The sequence below is a fragment of the Fukomys damarensis genome, unplaced genomic scaffold, assembly GCF_012274545.1.
Source record: "Fukomys damarensis isolate Sample0158 unplaced genomic scaffold, DMR_v1.0_HiC HiC_scaffold_1, whole genome shotgun sequence".
Classification (NCBI taxonomy): Eukaryota; Metazoa; Chordata; class Mammalia; order Rodentia; family Bathyergidae; genus Fukomys; species Fukomys damarensis.
In genome coordinates this window covers 63,910,662-63,927,079 of record NW_022900913.1, presented here as the reverse complement: position 1 = coordinate 63,927,079, position 16,418 = coordinate 63,910,662, and positions in this window count along the sequence as shown.

Here is a 16,418-nt window from a genome sequence, read left to right as displayed (position 1 = left end):
AATGTTAAGAGCTTAAACTAACAAAAGCGACAACTGACTATTTAAAAAGGTTGTGATATGTGTATTTAGAGGAATAATTAAAATTGATGGCATGAATGCTTATCTTATAGTAGGAAAGTTTTTATTATATATTTTCATGTCAATGTTAAGATACAATGTGGCATTTGTAATTTTGATACAAACTGTTTAAGTCTCTTCCTGCTGCTAAAACAAAATATCTTCCTCTGAATAAGTGATGAAGAATGAAAAATATTTCTTATAGTTCTTCAGGCTGGTAGTACATGATCAAAGTATAAGCAGATTTAGTGTCTGTTGGGCATTTTGGCCTTCTAGTCATATTCTGATGTGACAGAAGGAGCAAAAAGAGAAACACTGTGTACTCACATGATAGAAGGAAAAAAAAACACCGACTAGCTCTCTTTGTCCCTTTTATAAGCAGACTAATCCACTCCAGAAGCCAGGACCTCATGACCAAATTGTCTTCCAATGGCTGCAACTCTCAGCAATGTCAGCCTGGGGTTTAATTCCAGCACGTGGGTCTTGGAGGGGCACGTACATTCAAGACATAAAGTGCATACCCTCAGCTGTGAATGATAGGTCTGATGTCTGGATACACATGAAGTTTGAGAAGCTCTGATCTTGGGCTGAGAGTGCAACTCAGTGTTAGAGCTTTTGTCTAGCATTCATGAGGTCCTGAGTGAGACCCTAGGTTCGATCTTGAGCTCTGCAATAGAAGCTCTGTTTGCAAAACTTTCTTAAAACCTCAAGTGAAAAAAAAAAACACACCTCTTCATTTATCTTGATTTTTCATAAGTTGATTCTGGTGCTTGAGAGCATCAGGATGATTTTTCTCCTTCAATACAAACAACTGCTTTTGACTGTCTTCTGTGAAATCTTCCTTGGGGTGTCTCCATTGAAACATCTGCATTAAAGAAACCTGAGGTGACAGACAGAATTCTATTTCCTCATCGTGCTAAAGATGGGATTTATTTTCTCTGTTTGTCATTTTCATGCCTGTGGGCTCACCTTGATTTCTGGCCTCCTTTCTTGGCTCCCACAGCTTGTGTGGGCTTTGGTAGCAGTAGGCGCTTTGGCACCTGGAGAGAGTCTGGTCCTTGCACTCTGGGGATGGCTCAGTAACACCAGTTCTGCTATGATAGGTATTGGCAGAGGCAAGCGATGCCTTCGAGGCTGTCATATCTGACAGAGTTGGAACAGTTTATCCTCTGTGGAAAGAGACAGGTTCTCAGAACAGAGGGCTTCCCAAAAGTCACTTTCCGATGTCTTTCTGGAATTTGGGATGTGAGTGTCTGACTCCTTGGAAGATTGATCTGACAAAAACAATGTATCCATATGGTGATTTAAAATGAACAATTGTGGTCCACAATGCAAATCTCATTCCCAGCTATATGAGGCAAGTAATTGTTCCATTTTCTAAATAAACCGGTTGTAGCTCAAAGCTCAGTAACTACTTGAATGTCATCGTAATGAAGAAGGGAATCTTGTTTCTCATATCCGGAGTTCTTTCTGAGGCACTGTTTCCAGGACGGGGAAAGTAAAGACAGCAAAGGGTGATTAGGCATCTACCTGGGACAGGAATGCAGCACTTGTCTGGGTTTTGGTCATATCAGCTCCCTCTTAGCAACTATGCCTCCTTCTTCTTGCCTAAAGCTATAGTCCCCAGGACCTACCCTGCATTAAGCAGCTTATCTGTAGTCACAAACAGCTGAGTTCAATCCTAGGCTAGAATTCTATTATCCTGTAACATAGATAAAAGGATGCCCCCTCTGTTTTTAAGAATTGGAAGTATCTCCTTTGTCCTGCTTCTCAGAATGGATCCTATCCTATTTCACTGTTTAATTATAAAACTTGTTCATCCTGCATTTCTATCCTTTTCTTACTCATCAAATTTTCTAGAGTTCAGCAACTCCTTCTTTGGTTCCTAGTATGATGAGCCACACCATAGTCTGCTAAATTATAGCACCAGAGGTGATGGAAGGCACCAACTTGCACCCTCACATCTTAAAGGAGACTCTCATACAACTCCACATTTCACATCATTGGCTAAACCACATTCGCATCTGGGTACCTGAGTTAATATATTTGGTCTTACTTTTCTTCATGGGTCTAGAATTTTATAAGAGTCTTACAGGGTCTAGAATTTTGTAGGAATTGGCCAGTTGTCCCATTTTCTCTCTGTTCACGGCTTTGCATATTGAATTCTGCACTACCAGTGACGGCTGCCCACTTTTCAAGCATCCTACTAGTTTTGCCTGCCCTCACCTAATTCCCCTTGGAGACACCCTCATCCCGATCCCATTGCGTGGGTACTAACACCAGGGCTTACTCATAAGAAAATATTTATTTTGGACACTACATACACCATGAAGACACTGATCCTGCTGTTTGCTCCTCCACTTTTGATGCCCTCCTCCCACTGCCTGAAGTTGTCCGTGCCCTGACTGACATGAAGAAAGGGAGACAAGTGAGTGTTCAAAAACTTCAGCAATAGCCTGCAAATTTCCTAATTTTGCCATTCAGTTCAGTTTTCTATCATGAGTGATAATTTACAATGTGGGTGGAGCTACTCTAAGAGACTGTTGGGAAAGCAGGTGGAAACCTGGGAAACTACTTGTATCTTATGGCTCTTTCTTCGCTTCCTTTCTTGGATCATCTTACCATTTCTAAGGGGAAAAAAGGGGGAGGAATGTACGGTTTTACTGTTACTCTTGAAATGAAAAAGAAGATTGAGATTATTTTTTAATTCTTTATGCCCTGTCACTGGCTACACAAATGACCTATTTAATGTGATCAATTTCTTATCCAGATGACAACTGCCCATGTTAAGCTATCCTTCTTCCCCTTCTTTCATCATTGCCTCCCTCTTCCACCTTCATGTTCTAATGTAGTGGTTAGAAATAAAGTTTGTAGATGTTATAGGTGAGAATTTTTGCAGTTTTCAAAATTCCTAAATTGTGAATTTTCTACACCCATGATCATCTTTTTACAAATATAATACAAAATCTGAATCCTTTATAATTTTTCTAAATTGCATTTCTTTGGCACAATTTGTTGAAAACTCATCACTTAGGATTCTGTCTGACATCACTTTGTGATTCCAATCATGTGATCACATGGGTATGTCACGAGACCCTATAGATGCTCTACTGCATCAGCTCTGTTCTCCACTTTCCCAGAAAAATGTTAGCAGCAGTCAGATCAGTACATTTCAGCCCTAACCTGCAAGTCTATCCTTTGGTTGCTTCAAAGACTCCTTGAATCATCATTGGATTCTCCAAATTATCATGATTAATAGATTTTTTCACCATTTCTACTTGGAAGTGTATGAAACATTGCCCAGGACCCCTAACTCACCTGAAACATTCCTTACCTGAGTACTATATTAAGACCCTTCCAGTTCAGTTAGAATGTGAAATGATGATCTGTAACGTGCTTACCAAATCTTTCCAAAGTTTGAGATCCAAGCTTCTATGGACAGCTACTGAACACCTTCCTTCTGTTTAAACTTTGACCTTCCATGCTATCACCAAGCAAGAATAGTGAATACTGTATTTTCCATGCTTGCAAATCCTAGCTGAAGAAATGAATACAAAAGACAGTGACAAATTCTCAGAAAACCTGCTATAGATTACAAGGGACTTTTAGATTTAAAACCTGCATGGATGTCAGTCTCACAAACAGCATGCACTGTAGGGAATGTGGTACCATCTTATAGTAGCAAAAATGAACATGCCTTCAATCTTATGAAATGAGATAGTAAACTTCTTTTTCTAGACTTTATTTTAGCTTGTGCATGGTTACTTACTTTTATATTTTTCATTTCCTACTTCACATATAAGAATTTGATACCTAAAATGGCAATTGAAGATCTATTTGGAGTTGTTTTCATTATATTTGGCCATGGGAAAACAATCCTTTCAAGAACTATTGTCTTTACCATTAAGGAAGAGATCTAGATCCATTGTCTTTGTAATATTTTGTGAACTCTCATTCTAAATTTTGGCAGCATGTAGCAGAAAACTATAGTATACTTTATAAGCTTCTTTTTTTTCTCTAAGAGTAAGGTTACCTTCTGAAAAACACAGTATGCTACATGATGCTGTATGTCTCATACATTATATATGCTTTATAAAAATATATGTTGACATATGCTGAATAAGTATGTCAAAAGTAGACAAAAGGTGAGATGCTGTACTATGGCTTTAAATATAGCAATAGTATTTTTTGATTAGCAGCTACTACTTGCTTTGTTTTGTTTTGTTTTGTTTTGTTTGTACTGGGGATCAATCTCTGGTCCTGGCACTTGTGAGGCAGGTGGTAGAACCACTAAGCTAAATCCCCACCCCCTACTTGACATAGAATTATATTCTTTACATTTATTGTTCATGTTACCCAAAATCTCATGAGGTTAGTATTATATCCTCCATTTATAAATGGAGGATTTGAGGCTGAGGTTAAAAACTTATATACAGTCAGTGTTTATGAAAACCAAAATTTTAACTCAAGCAGGGCTAACTTCTAACTTCTGTGTGCCTCATTCTATTTTAGGAGAGTAGTATTGGAAACTATAAATGCTATGACCACTTAAAGACTGGTTTCAGAATTTTATTTAATCATCTGATTACTTTGGCAGCAAACATCTCAATGCACCTGGGAATGAAATTACTTTGATCAACCAAAGTCTAATTACCTTGGTCATATTTTTGCTAGTTTAGACACATTTAACAGATGCTATTCAAAATTCATACAAAACATACTTGGTATAGTTTTGAAATCTCATAATCAGCTAAAATAGCTGCCATTGGTACTGAAAGCTGCTCTTGGTCATGGGAAGATGAATCACTTGCTACTTCTGGTGCTTTTGTCTTTTTTCAATAATTAAGGTCTTGCTTTGAAGCTAGGCTGGTCACTGTTGGGATTCAGATTTCTGTCACATCAGAGAGACCCCTGGAATTCTTCTCAGGCTGGATAAAAGACCATTCCTCATGCAAAAGAAGCCAAGGTCAGCATATACTTGGCAAAAAGAGGGTGACTAGAGCCAGGCTTCTCTTATGTGGAGTTCTCTTGGGCTAAGTCTCAATAGGATTATATTATAGATAGAAAAAGAAACTAAAAATTGGGTACAGAGAGTAGTTTCATTAAAAATTAGTAAAAAATATTTTGGAATTCTGAAACCAAAGATGCCACCAGAACAGCCCAATTTTTTTTCAATAGAAAAATATATTTAAATATACCAGATAACAGTGGAGGGTGGTCATAACACACAAAATGGGGTGATTCGTTTTTACATTCTAACCAAGTGGGTAGTAAAGTAGAATGAATGTCAGTACTCAAATATCATGAAAAAAATCCAAATAAAATGGCACATCATGGATACACATAAAGGACAATGGCAGAAATAAGACAAGAATTCAATTTCTAGGTGTATGTAAATATCCACATACATATCTCAATACACGTCCACGAGAATATTTATGGCAGCACTATTGAAACAAAGCACAATCTGCAAAAAGCTCAACTGTCTTTCCACAACAAAATGGGCAAATAAATGGTGTCATATTCATACAATGGAATACTATACAGCTCTCACAGATACATAGAAGTATATTGATTAATGTCACACTATTACCTCATGAGGAAAATGCTAAGTACAAAAGGATGCACATTGGATTCTTCCATGTATAAAGTGATAAACACAAGGTGAAAATAACTTATTTTCATATTCCCACAGTCTCTGGCTCCAAAGCCCAAATTTTAATACATGAGACTTTCCTCCCTCATTTCCTAGCAGCACTCATCTGCACATGCACACTTACATCTTTATGTCTAGGAAGCCAGTGCAAGGAATGCTACTGAACTGTGAAAACCTCAATTTCCTTAAACCCCATATGGCAGTGGTATCCAGTGAAACTAGACCCATTTTATCTGACATGCTCAGAAGTGTAGTACCTAGTGTGGCAAAAGCTTCAAAAATCAGAGGCCTGGAAGGGCAGAGTCTTGCGGGGGGGAAGAAGGGGCACAAAGGAAGTAGAAGTAGCCTACAGACCTTCCAAACAGGCAGAAGGGAACTACATGAGTTCACTTATGTGGCACCTTCTCAGTATTCCCTGTATGGCTCAGTAGCTACTTTAGGGATCTTTCTTGGGCTTTGTATCTTCATTAGACTATAGTGTTACACTGAATCAAAGGTTAAATTAAATAACTTTCTTCTTATGATATTTTCCTTTAAAAGTTAACAATATTATGGCTTTGAGCTTTGGGGGCTGTCTTTCTCTTTTACTCTAGTTTTTTAAATGCAGTCAGTATTTCTGAATGTACCCCAGGGCACCAAATGAGTTTCCAGAATATGCTGTAGCCCCAGCCTCATTTCCAGTGCAGAATTTCTGATGCATTTCTGAAACAATACGAGAAAATGCAAATGTCAGCACTTAGACATGAGCCAGGGGCCCACAGTTCGTTTTGGAGTACATAAAATTCATCTTAGTTGGCTCCAGTGGCTTGCTAGAGAGCAGGGTAGGAGGCTCTGTGAGCAGGGTCCTGGAACACTGGCTAGATGGAAGGGCATCACTTTACATATCTCTGGATGGCAGGGCTCATGTCTGTCCGATTGCACATCAGTACCAAGAAGAATCATCTAGTCTTGGTCACAAAGCTCAAATGAAACAAAGCAACCCTAGGTGGACATGATGAGTGATCTCTGAATATGGTCAGCAGAAAGGAAGTGTGTCAGAATTCCCTGGTGTTTAAGTACTCATTCATTGTACACTACCAGCTATCAATAGGTTCAGTCCTGTGCAATAAATCCATAGGTAACTTCTAGCCATATCATGTTTATGTATAGAAGAGTTAAACCCTCAAAGCATGTCATTACAGCTCAGTATATATTTGACTCTTCCTTTTCCCTGTGAACAATTCCATCCTTTTTCCCTTTCTTCAAGAAACCAACAGACAATTAACTAATTTACCCACACTTTCCAGGACCAAAGTGGTTTGGAAAGAAAATGTCTAAACTGAATTTGCTTTGCCAGGTCTGCTAAAGTATTTTTTTTTTACAAATAAACTACCCTGTTCCTAAATAATTTCATCCATCTAGCTTGAAGTTGCTCAATAGGACAGATAGTGATTTCCAGCCAGACAGATGTACAGTAATAATAATCACGCCTCATGAAGATTAAACTCAGCAGAGTTGCAGGGCACTTTGTAACAAGGTGAGTAATCCTCACTGTTACCCCCTGAAAAGATAAGAAATAGCTGGAAGCAAGAGTGGCTCAGAATCCATTGCTATCCTCCAAATCCTGGGCTCTTTCTATATATTCCTCACTGCATTAATCGAACCAGCTTCCCCGGTCCTTATAAACAAACCTTCTGTGGCATCCTTGTCTGTTCTTTCACCCTTATCTGCTCCTTTACTGGTCTCCATGTCTATCTTGTCTTCATCTATTTACTGAAAACTGCAGTTTTAAATCCTTTTGAGTTGGGTGAGTTGATGAATCAGGAGAACACATATATTCACTTAAAAAGGAAAAAAATGGCATGATATTTGAGACTGAAAAGACTTAGAAGCCTTAGTTATTGGAACCTTAACCCTAACTTTAAAAGAATGATAACATTTTTAAAAATCTGTTCCATCATATTCAGGCACATGTGTCCTGTTTCAGTTGTCATAATTTAACATCATTTCCCACTGCTCCTTAAAAATCTAATGCTGAAAAATTTGGCATTCAAGGAAAGCTAAATTTATTGCCTACCTTTTTATCCATAACCTTGAGTAAAGTCAGCTCTACCTGTGCAACTTTCCAAAACAGCATATTCCAGCCAAATGTGGCTGCTTCATTTTAACTAAATTGATATAAAACATTATTTTGGTAGTGACACAAGCATGACTTAGGGACCACCATAAGGATGGTTATCAGACAAAATCCTGGGGCCTTACTTGTTATAAAAAGCATGTTTTGTAATTTCCTATAGGTCAGTCAAGGATGTGCCATTTTCACTATGAATCATGACTTTTCTCTTGGGCCCACAGATGCTCAATATGTAACTGAAAGGATAACAAAGTTTGAGTTTCATCTTGTGTCCTTTGTTACTGGAAATATTGGATTAAATCTCTTCTCAGCTCTGCACAGGGATGTGTTGATCACTGTGGGAGAGTTTGTCTAGGAGCCAGCAAACCAGGATTGATTAGCCCTCAATTCACAGGATCTTATTTCTCTGCAGGACTGAGGACTTTAAGATAAGAGGTTGGCATGGACATTCAGCTACACCCAGAAGTCTCCAGCTGGTGTTCTAAGCCAGTGATCCCCAAGTTCCAGGAGAAGTGGACTGAGTCCACCATAGACAATAATAGCCCTTTCCTGGGAATACCACCTCTCAGCCATAAAGATTCCACAAAAGTACTATGGCACCAGAACTGAAATACTATACAACCAGACCCCAGCCTATCAACTGATCCTTAAAAGCTGGCCCCCTATTATCATGTGTGCACCAGTCTGGGCACCTGTCTCAGATTGTGCCCTCCTCTAGCTACTCCACTAGCTGGAGTCCTTTTCTATCTTCCCTCTAAATTTTAATTAAAGCTTTCCCTATAAATTTGGGCTTTAGTTTTCATTTCCATTGTTATTAAAAGCAAAAATCCATGCCAACTGGCAACCGTAGCACCTACCACATTTCCAGCACTGTGTAGAAATGTATGGTTAGTGGCTACCATATTAAACAGGGCAGATATGGAACATTTACATTCATAACACAACATTTCTACTGGACAGCAATGATCTGTAAGATTTCCCAAACTACAGGACACTATCTTTGTAAATACAGTGTGCTTATGCCACTCTCATGCTTAAATTCTTTAGTGGGTTGAGATCACAGCTAAAATCAGATTCAAAGCATTCTGTGTGCTAGAGGAAGTGTTGTGCCTGAATGTCAGTAAGCTGTGCTCTCATCAACTCTATACCTTTTGCCTGAAATTCTTTCCCATTTGCCTAATTCTCACAGTCTTAGCAAACAAACAAATAAACAAAATAAACAGAAAAACAAGACAGAACAAACAAGCAAACCAACCAATCTCCTTGGCAGTGGTCACAAAGGTCCACGCATCCTTATCTTTCATAAAATACCATGTTGAATGTTCAGGTATAATTTTCCTGGTTTATTCGTAGAATGTCTTCACCTGTATCACTTGATGACTATGATTGACAACAGTGCAGTGGACCCTCAAGTTACCACTGGCCTGACATACAAGCAACTTGGGTTAATTAGGTTAATGGAAGGTAGAATGATCTTCACCTGTATCACTTGATGACTATGATTGACAACAGTACAGTGGACCCTCAAGTTACCACTGGCCTGACATACAAGCAACTTGGGTTAATTAGGTTAATGGAAGATTCAACTGCCTCTTGTTATCTATAGCGTGCACCCAGGTAAACATCCACATCTCAGCTGTATTGACTTTGTTATAACCAGCCCTGGGGAACTGATTGAGTTTGTAACACAAGGGTCCCCTATGTAATGATTTACTCCGTGGAATAGGTACACTAATGTTGAGCATGATATTTTCCTACCACTCATCTTTAGCATAGAAGGAAAACTAAATTTCTCAACTGCCCCCAAAGTAGAGATAAGATATAAATAACTCCTTTAAATAACTTAAATTATGCACAAAGTTACTCCACAAAATTACTCTTCACTGTATCTCTGAACAGCTCTCTGATTAATATACTTATTCTTAATATCTCTGTATATAAATGAAAATGTAACAATTTTTGTTCATAAATTATTTATATGTCCATATTTTCAATTTATTGGTTGTACTGAATTTCTGCTTTGCTAACACCAAGATTATGGATACATATTCAGAGATGCCTTTTTAAATGCAAAGAATAACACAAGAAGTCAAAGAAATGTATCATGAATTGCAATATTCAGAGAAATAATTGGAGAATATATTATACTGTCAACAGTTAGCCATTATAGTCAACTTTAATCATCAAAGCTGCCTTGGAGTCTTTAGTATTTTAACATTAATTTCAAAATAATTTATTCTATTATTACACTGACTTTCATACTGATGTAAATGAACTTAATAAGATGAAACTCAAATGTACTGTTAAACATAATAGAAATTGTAACCCAAAAGGGTGCACTCCAAAGCAAAGAGACTTTGTGGCTGGCTTCTGTGGAGGGATTTTCATTTCCTTTAGTCCATATCTTAGGCCTGTCACATCACCAATAGGGGAGATAAAAATTCTAATGATATTTTTTGTATTTAAATGATTATGTTCACTATGCATTTGTGGTTCAAATTGACAGTTCTGAAAACATAGGAAACATAGGGTTATATTTAGAATTATGAACCTCACTTATGTGTGTAAACACATGTCAGTCCCCACCCCCACAGCCTTCAGACTACAAATTTCTTTGACTCTTCATCCTCATTTCTCATTTAAAATCAAAATGATCGTTGTTTAATTTTCATTCTTGGGAGTAAGATGTAGTTTTCAATGAGTCTTTGTTATGAAATCTAATCTGCATTGGTTATGTGGGAAATGATGACAAAAATTAAGTCTGCCTACTTAACTCTTGAATCCTAGTTAAACATGTGTTGATGTTGCATCTTTCTAATTAAAAGTATTTGAATATAAATCTATACCTCTGAGTCCAAGGATATGTGGTGTGCTCACCTTGTGCTAGTTAGTCTCTGGGACCCTTTTAGCCTCTTTGTTTTCTACTGTGAAAAATTTTAACAGATAGTTCATACTGTTGTATAAAATAAAATATTAAATAAGAACAATACAATATAATGTTTTGGTCTTCTTGAAATATATAAAAATAGGATCATTAAGTAAAAGTATATTATCTCACGTATCAGACTATGGAAATACTTTTTATGATATCAATCAAATATTTTAGTGAGAAGTTTGAGTCATATAAAATCCATAGGACAAAACATGTTAAAATTTTCTTTTCTGATGATGCAATAAATATTTGAATAAAAGTGTATTGCAGTTATGAATCCCTCAGAACTACTTCACATTGCTTCCATCACTCTTATCTATTGTTCTTGCTACTTTCTGAAACAGTTTACAGTTTATGTGTATATCAATTTGTGTTAAATAAAAGCAATATGTTGTGTTCTCATCTACCCTTTTCACTGGATCTGGCACCCTGTGATGTCTGGCTCATCGCCAAAGTCAAAACAACCCTGAAAGATAAGCATTTTGAGTCAACTCACTATCATGACAGCCAGGACGATATAACTAAAGATGACCACCAAAAACAATGTCAAGAACGGCTTCAGAAAGTGGAACAGTGGGATAAGTGTGTTCCAGGGGAGGAGTATTCTGAGAGTAAGAAGTGGAAATATGTCTTTTACTGTAATAAACAGTTTATATTCACCGTATATTTGATTATACCTCACATTTGACATTTTAACGTTTTGACAGTGTTCGGTCTGGGATACTCTTTCCTTTACCTTTGTGCGCGTGTGTGCGCCACCCCACCCACCCGTATAACTATCGTATCCAGGCTACTGTCTCATTTTATAGATCAAGTTCACTTTTTCAAAAGTATGATACAATTTAAACATTATTTTTGATCAAATAGAAACCAATCACTTCTGGGTTCAAAGTATCATTGCAAGATGAATCAACTTTTATCCTGATCATTGTCCTTCTTGAACCGTATGTATATGTGCCTTCCCTATCATTTCTTTAACCATCATTCCAAAGATTTTGCTTGGGGATCGCTCTTTTTACACATATTCAGCTATCATTGTTTTCAAAGCAAAAATTCCAGGGATTACAATAATCTGTGCATACTTGTTATATCCAAGTTATCCCAAATGTATTCACAGATACATTTGCTCCCTTTTCTTTACCCATTTATCTGTTGAGAGACATACAAGCTGCCTCCAGGATTTAGCTCATATGACGTATGCCACTATAAACATCAGTATGCTTGCATCGCTGTAATATTATGTCTTTAGCTCTTTAGGGAAGACACCTGAAAGAAGAGTGTGTCAAATGGAATTGTGGTACTTATACATGATGAATACCACTCAGCCATAAATAAGAACAAATTTGAGACATTTGCATATATGTGGAAAACATGTTAAGTGCAATAAAACATACATACAAGCTTAAATACCATATAGTAACTCGTGTTTAAGCAAGGCAAAGCATAAACAAAGAGCAAAACAGAGAGGTAAATCTTTTACAAAATGGGAAGGGGTCCGAGAGACAGAAGGCAAGGGGAGGGGAGAATGGGGTGGTGAAGTAAAAAGGTTTCAGATGTGTCAGGCACACCTACAAAATACACATGATTAATTTAAGTCACATACATGAACTAAAAACAATAATATCAGTAGTAAGGAAAATAGAAAAAGGAGATGGAGGGAGGAAGGTGGTGTGGAGAGGAAGGGGAAAGAAAATATGTCATGTACGTGTACCTGCACACTAAGACGAGTGCAAACTTCATGTACTACAAACATGTACTATTAAAATAACATTTAAATAACAAAAACCTTTAAAAAATGATATTAAATATAATGAAATAGTCAACAAGAATCTACAATACAGCATTTGTTGCTGATTATAAGTATCTGTAACAATAAGTACATCATTTCATAAGTTCCGCTTAACTGCTAAAATGTTTCTATACATTTCATTGGAAACCATTTTCAAAATTTCTTTTCAGTGAGCTAGAATTTCCATGTGGACACCACATAGTCATTAAGCGCTGGTCTTTTGTTTGTGGCTATTTACTGTATATGGGTCATGAGTCATCTCAGATCTGAAAATTTAAGAGCAAGCAATACAGTGACAAGTCAGTAGAACAGGACTGCCCAGAGCTTGTCCTCCCTCAGAAGCATCGATTTACACAGCTATCCATGCACGAAAATACCTCCTCAAGAGCTAAGCAAAGTAGTTTAGCAATTGCAACACCTTGGTGTAGCACAGAAATAGAAAAAGGTGCTCTGAAGAGAATAGAAAGAGTGGTTTTACGTTAGCCAAATCAACTCTTTCCCAATTCCAAGCAGCACAGAATGAAGAGAGATACTTTCCATGGGGATTGGGAAGGAGAAAAGGGAAGTGAGCAGCAGATTTTTCCCTTGGATACCCAAACTGGAGCTTCCCTAATAAGACCCAGAAACAGCGAGTCTCTATAGTCCCAGGTGTCAGGCCATTTACCTACAGACAGAATTTCTAGGCTCATCTCGGTACCAAAACAGGTATCACTCACTGCCTTGGGCTTCAGGCAAGCTTGGCAGACTCAGTCCTAAGAGTTTGCTTTCTCCGAAGGTAAACTCAGAGGCTCTAGGCTTTGAGTTGGTTCCCACAGACCCAGGCTTCAGGCTCCCATCAGCACCACGCCATCTTCAGCAGCCCTCCCCATTGGGCAGCTACTCTAGAACTAGCATCTAGGTCAGCTCCAGATCACTCCAGAGACAGATCAGCCTGCATAGCCATGGGCTACAGGCTTGCATCAAGGTTAATACTCCTGGCTTTAGCGCATCAGTGGCTCTGTTTCAGGTGACCTAGAATCCAGGATTCCCATAGTAGACACTGGCTCTAGGCTGTGGTTTCAGAATTCAGGGGTCCACTATACTGGATTCCCATGTCAGCCTTGTTAGCCTCTGTGAACTGGGGCTCCAGTCCTGACCTAGTGGACCCAAGGGTCTTCACTATTCTAGAAGCTAGCCAGCCCCTGCAGTCTCAGGTTCAAAGCTTACCCTAACGCCAGGGCAACTGTGGGCCTTGCAGACCCAGGCTCCAGGTTTACCTCACAGCTCTGACACAGTTCCACTACCGTGTATCCTGACTCCCAGCCATCCTCTGGCCGAGTCATACATTATTCTCATCTGCTGAATGGCTCCAGCAACAAGCTGACCCGAAAACAGTGCCAGAATGCCTACTCACAATTGCTGGACATACTGACTAGAAAAGTACTCTTCCAGAGATAGCCAGTCTGGCAAACCGGGCCTTTAGAAATGAAGGAGATATAAAGACTTTCCTAGGGAAACTTGTGCTGAGGGAGTTCATCATCTGGACCTGTCTTCAGAGATGTTAAAGGGAAAGTAAGGACGCCAATTAATAACGTGAAAGTATGAAACCTTGGAGGTATAAAATTCATTAAAGGTAACTACACAGTAAACTGGAGAATACTATAATACTAAAATGGTGGTGTATAATTTATTCCCTTAGTGTAAGTTCAAAAAATTAAATTATTGAAATAATAATAGTAATAATTTGCTAAGGATATAAAAAGGTATAAATTGTGACATTAAAAGTGTAAAATATTGTTATGGTTGAAGAAATGTAGTTTTTATGTGACCAAATTTAAATTGCTTGCATAAAATTACCTATTAGAATTATCTAAAAGGATTTCTATGTGAACCTCATAGTAACCAATTAAAAAAATCATATAATAGAGACAGAAAAGATCAAAAGTAAGGGACCCAGTGTCATAGATGGCTGTTATGGAGTGAATGAGCGTCCCCTAAGGGGCCATGTGTTATAGTGAGTCACCAAGAAGGCATACTGGGATGTGGGGAAGATGCTGAGAGATGAAGTGCAGTAAATCAGACACACAAGTTTAAATATTATGTTGTTTTGGGCTTGGGATTTAGCTCAGTGTTTCCACCACCTGTCTCATAAGCGCAAGGACCCAAGTTTGATTCCTGACTCCGAAAAAAAAAAATATTGTTTTTCTTGTGTGAGAAAACTAAAGTATAAATAAGGAACAAAACAGAGGACAGGTATTAGGAAGTAGGAAGAACCTTTTCTGTGAAGGGGAACAGAAATAGGGGCAGAGGGAGGGAAGGACATTGCAGTGGGATTTAAAGGGAAAGAAAGAATGGAAGGAAGAAACAGAAATAGATATTTTACAAATGTGGAGGAAATAGAGTTGGAGAGAAGGGAGAGTAAGGGAAGAAAAAAAGATTTAAGATGTGCTATGTATGTGTACACATTCCCCTGGTAAATGCTATCATTTCATACTGCAAACATGTACTTATGAAACATGATGTTTGTAGATGACATCATACACATACACATTAAATTTTATCAAAACTGTTAGAATTTGTAAACATTTAGTAAATTTGTAGGCTGTCAAAACGATATACAAAAACTAGTAGTGTTTCTACCATTAATTAATAATGGTCTATCTGAAAAAGAAATTTAAAAATATCTCTGACAGTCGCTATAATAGAGAAGTACTTAACAGTAAATTTAATCAATTAGGAAAAGAGCAATACACTAAAGTCTATAAAATATTGATGAGAGAAACTGAAGAAGACACACATGAATGAAAGGACATTCCACATTCAAGGTTGTAAGAATTAATATAATTAAAATGCTTAAACTACCCAAAACAATCTATAGATACAGTGCTATCTTTATCAAAATTCCAGTGGTATTTTTCACAGACATAACAAAATTTGATCTTAAAATTTCTCGGGAACCACAATCACTGAAGCAATCTTGAACAAAGAGTATAAAACTGAGATATCATACTACCTGACTTCAACATACAACACAAGGTATATTGTTCATAACAGCATGGTACTGAAATAAAAACAGACACAGAGAAAAGGAAAGGGGAGAGAAACCAGCAACAGACCTACACATTAATGTTCAATCAATTAACAAAGATGCCAAGAGCACACAGTGGAATACAATAGTCTCTTCAATAAATGATGTTGGCACAATTAGATATACAGCTGAGAAGAATTAAATTCAACATTTATCTCACATCATATGCACAAATCAAATGAAACTTGATTAAAGACTTAGATGTAAGATCTAAAATTGCAGTACTAGAGAAAGAAATTACAGCAAAAAAAACTGTGACAGTCTGGACAATGAGTTTGGGGGTATAATCTCAAAGACACAGGCAATGAAAATGAAAATAGACAAAAAGGATTGCATCAAACATAGCAGAGAAAATGAAAGAATAAAAGGACAACCTATGGCATAGAAAAATTATTTACAAATCATAATCATAAAGGGGATTTCTATTAAAAATGTGCAAGGAGCACAACTCAATATCAAGAAAACACGTAACACACTTTTAAAGTGAGCAACAGAGCTGAACAGAGATTTTTCAAGACATAATATTACAAATGTCCAACTAGTAACTGAGAAAACGCCCCAAATTACTGACCATAAGAGGTATGTAACTCAAAACCACAATGAAATATCACCTCTCTCTTGCTAGAATGGCTACTAGCAAAGATGAAAGATAAGCTCTGACAAGGATGTGAAAAAGAACACTTATACATTATTGGTGAAAATGTTAAGTAGTACAGATACTATGAAAAGCAATATGGAGATTCCTTAAAAAGCTTAAAACAGAACCACTATATCATTCAGTAATCCTATTTCTGGATATATATA